Consider the following 5,005-nt stretch of genomic DNA (forward strand, 5'->3'; position numbering starts at 1 on the left):
CGGGATTGTCCATGGGATAATCCTAACCATCAAAATGGTGGCTTTCAGATCGACCATGAGAAAGAAAAACAGTTAATGGTAAACATAGATAGTAAATATATGTGCTGGCTATGCTCTTACAATAGGTATGATTTTCATAACATCGTCCATCCGTAATGAGGCCCACTGGTTGGACGGTCAGATTGACGGATAAAACAACCACGTGCAGTGTGTGTGTTTGTGTGTGTGTATATAGAGAGAGAGAGAGAGAGAGAGAGAGAGAGAGAGAGAGAGAGAGAGAGAGAGAGAAGAGAGCAAAAAGGCTCTGTCCAGCACAATGGGCCTTGTTCTGAATTGATGGTCCAACAGATGGGATGGCTAGGATTCACCGATTGTAAAACCATGCATAGTATTGATTTGTGATGAATGGCTGTGTCATGGTCAGCCCAAATCATGAGCACTATTTGGATTTGTCGTGGTCCAAAATACTCTGATTGGACGATCCTAACCATTCAATCAATTGAAACATTCCCACTGAAATTTGGACTATGGACCATTTTCCTGCTAACCGTCCATTTGGGGGGTAAATAATTAAAATTTTAGGATCATCTGATCATCGAACTTTTTGAACAGTTTCTGTCCACTGTGGGCATATGGTTTAGGTGTGGCCCACTTCTACATGGGTGTATGATCCACCTAAAATTGCATTATGGTGGTTAGGCCCAGGAATAGGCCAGACTAGCTAGCTTGTTGGGTTTCTAGGCCTAGTCTGACAAGGGCCAGGCTCTGGCCTGAGTTTAGCTTGTGGATTGAACCGGGCCTGATTCCTTAGGCCCACCAATAGAACATCTTTTACCGTCAAGGGCTTCTTGCACCTGATCTTAGGGCTTGATTAATGAACTGAACGGCCTAGATGTGAATTCCAAGCCCACAATCTTGGCCAACTCCACATACTAGTAGGGCTGAAAGTCGGGCGGGTTCAACTTAACTGACCCGTGACCGACACAACATTGGGTTGGGCTTGGGTAGGATGTATTGGGTTCGGTCTCGGGCTTGGGCTATACAAACACCAACCTGATAAAACTTGGGTCGGGCTCAGGTTGTCCGACCCAACCCGAACCCAATCGATATATAAGTTACTTATAAATTGTAATCGAGTGTTGAAGGCACAAGAAATTTAAGCGCAATCGGGTTTCAATGGTCCAAGTCATTTCAATGACTCAAGGTAGCAAGATCTGCCAAAATTCTCTCCCATATAAACTGCGTGCTACACAATATGACTTTTAAAATAGTAGTTATCCAATATTTTAGTTTGTTTGTTTAGAAAAAAATGAAGTTCATTATAATAAATAATTACATATATAATTAATAAAATTATATGTACAAAAAATAAGATGTGTATTGAAAATATAATAGACTAATGTAATAACGAAAATATTGGCCCGTATCAACCCGGCCAACCCGACTGACCCTGCTTGAGTTAGGCTTGGGTTGAGAATTCCTAACCTAAAGTTGGGTTGGGTTGGGTTGGGTTGGGTTTGGATTGAGGTACAGGAACCTTGGGGGGCTACATGCTAGATTTATTCAATTTCTACATAATGCTAGTGCTCTCAGTTTGTAGAAGTGGGCCTATTGTTTAGTGATCGTAACCATTATTAGGTTTGGCACTTATATGTACGTCCATGGACAAAATCGTTAATGTGGAAGAAATCCAATCATTCAACTCGTCTTGATCAAATAAATTATCAGGGATGACCAAAATCCAATGGAAATGATCTTCCAACCCAGGAATTTTCTTTGTATGGGGAATGCATAATATCAACTGTTTGGAATACCTAACGATGGGCCCAAATTGTATAAACTAAAAGCTCAAATTGTACTATAGATATTCTACAAATACTTGTATCCGTATAAAAACTAAAAAGAAAAGGTTGAAAATACATCTTGTGTATCTATAGTAAATATGAGTAGGGGAAGCAATGGGCTGGGTTCGGGTCAGGTCAGTGTTAGCCTGAGTCCGACCCTTTTACTAAAGGGGTCAAGGATTCTGGTCCAAGCATGACTTGCAACCCATTATCATGTGGCTGGCCTGATCCATTTAAAATTCATCAAGTCCAATACTGACGGACCGGCCCAACCCGGTCAATAGTAATTGGATAAGGGTAGACCCCCCCGGTCTAACTTAGCATAACCATACTCAGGTTTAAGAATGGAATGTAGGGCTAAAAGCATGCTCAGCCCTGCCCAATTAATATATAGGTATAGAACTGGGCATTGAGTCGGACCAAGTTAGGGCTGATCCAACTCGATCCGATTTTGAAATACACTTGATTTGAACTCGACCCAACTCGGTACCGAGTCAAGCATGCTTAACCCAATTTGAGTCTGGGTCTAAGCTTTGACTAATCCAGACTGAGTCCGACCCGGTCACAAGTACCGAGTCGGGTCAAGTCGACACCGAGCTAGGTCAAGTGCACCGAGTCTCCACAGGCTGAAATCACAACTCAAAATCTACGTGTAGATCTGAAATGTGTGTGTGTGTGTGTGTGTGTGTGTGTGTGTGTGTGTCTATATATGGAAATGGTTCTATGGGGTCGACCTCATGGGAACTGTGTGGGCCCCACCGTGATGCGTGTCAACAATCTTCCCCATCAGTTAGATGTTCCATGACTTTTATGGGCCACACCACATATAAAAGTTGAGAGGGGTTACCCTCCCATTAAAACATTCAAAATCATTGGTTGGGCCCACCGAGATGTCGTTCACAAATCTACCCCTCCATTATATGTGTCCCACTTGGATGAGGGGTCAAACCAAGTTTCAGATGCATCCAAATTTTAGGTGGGCCCCACCAAGTGCTTTTATATGTTTTAGGCATGTCTTCACATGATTTTAGATGGTATGTGATGTAGAGCGGGTCGCGGACAGTTTCATGGCCAAGATGGATCAGAAAAGGCCCGGTCGACGACAGAAGTGATCCGGACCATCGGACCTTAGATCGGGCGTATCTTGCAATCCGGAATGAGTTATCTGACATAAAATATATGATTTTGGGGTAGAACGAGCTACTTTAGCCAACCAACCCCGCTATGTCGGGTTGCGCAGCTCGAAATTGCGAAAAACCCCTTGATCGATGGTCGTTTTCCTGTTTTAATTTCGTTTTTACTATAAATAGTAAGTTTTAGTTTGATTATAACTCTTCATCTGTTGGGCTTTAGGAGTTGCGCCCAACGTGGAAAGAGTTTATAATAATTAGGAGAACGGTTTGGTGAAGCCAAAAAGGACACTTACTATTTTTGGCCGAAAACCTTGCCCACTAGTAGAAATCACGGCCGTCTATAAATAGTAAGTTTACTATTTATAGTAAGTCACGGATTCTAGGAGTTTGAGTTGTAGTTTGATTCTAATTTCTTTCTCATTGCTTGGTACCCTTATTTAAAGGGTTGTGAACTTGTTTTTAACCATTGATCAATCAATTTCGAATTTATTAGAATTTATTTCTATTTTCTGCTTTCTTTCCTCGTGGATTCGAGAAGTCTCTGTGAGGAGTCCAGAGAAGTTCCGTGGATTCGGAATAGATATCCTCTTGAGGAAGACGGTGCTCGACCTCACGTCCTCCCCTACGTCAGTATGGCTCACCTAAGTTTTGTATATGGCTGATTTTTTAGATATCCTATAATTTAGAGGGGACCTATCAAATGCAAGGAGTTGATGTTCGACACACATCACGGTGGGACCCACACAGCTCGACCTCATGGGAAGTTCCCATGCGGTCGAGTTGTGTGGGCCACCGTGATGTATGTTGAACATCTACCCCATAGTCAGATTCATCATTCCATGGTGGCCCTCAAGCTTAAAAATCAAGTCAATCCATGACTTGTGTGGGCCACACCATATACAAAAGTTGGGAGGGGTTACGCTTCCATTAAAACATTCAAAATCATTGGTTGGGCCGACCGAGATGTGGTTCACAAATCTAGCCCGTCCATTATGTGTGTCCCACTTGGATGAGGGGTCAGACCAAGTTCAGATGCATCCAAAATTTAGGTGAGCCCCACCAAGTGCTTTTATATATTTTAGGAATGTCTTCACATGATTTTAGATGGTATGGCCCACCTGAGTTCCGTATACGGTTGATTTTTGAGATATCCTATAATTTAAAGGGGACCCATCAAATGCACGGTGTTGATGTTCGACACGCATCATAGTGGGGCCCACACAGCTGACCTCATGGGAGCTTCCCATGAGGTCGAGCTATATGCGCCCACCGTGATGTGTGTCGAACATCTACCCCATAGTCAGATGCACCATTCCATGGTGGACCTTGAGCTTAAAAATCAAGTCAATCCATGACTTGTGTGGGCCACACCACATACAAAAGTCGAGAGGGGATACCATCCCATTAGAACATTCATAATCATTTTTTGGGCCAACCAAGATGTGGTTCACAAATCTAGCCCATCCATTATGTGTGTCCCACTTGGATGAGGGGTCAGGCCAAGCTTCAGACACATCCAAGTTTCAAGTGCGCTCTACCAAGTGCTTTTATATGTTTTAAGCATGTATTTACATGATTTTAAATGGTACGGCGCACCTGAGTTCTTATACAGCTGATTTTTAGCATATCCCATAATTTAAAGGGGACCCATCAAATGCATGGTGTTGATGTTCACACACCATGATGTAGGCCCACACAGCTCGACCTTATGGGAAGTTCCAATGAAGTTGACCACATCGAACCATTTCCATATATATATATATATATATAACTCTATGACCCCAACTCGATTCGACTTGAGTTCAGATTGGAAGAAGTCTACACTCACTTCAGATTAAGTTGGGTCTGAAGGAGTGGGACGAGTCGAGTCGTCCCTTGCCCGGCTCTATACAGGTACATACATCATGTATATGTATCTATAGTCATCGTATATTAATTTGTTATGGTTGGGCTTGGTCAGGTCAGCCCATTTAGCCCAGCTCATTTGGCCTGCTCAGTTTATAGCCCTACAAAGCTTGCAAACAGTGA

Source organism: Magnolia sinica, chromosome 2, assembly GCF_029962835.1.
Source record: "Magnolia sinica isolate HGM2019 chromosome 2, MsV1, whole genome shotgun sequence".
NCBI classification, from domain to species: domain Eukaryota; kingdom Viridiplantae; phylum Streptophyta; class Magnoliopsida; order Magnoliales; family Magnoliaceae; genus Magnolia; species Magnolia sinica.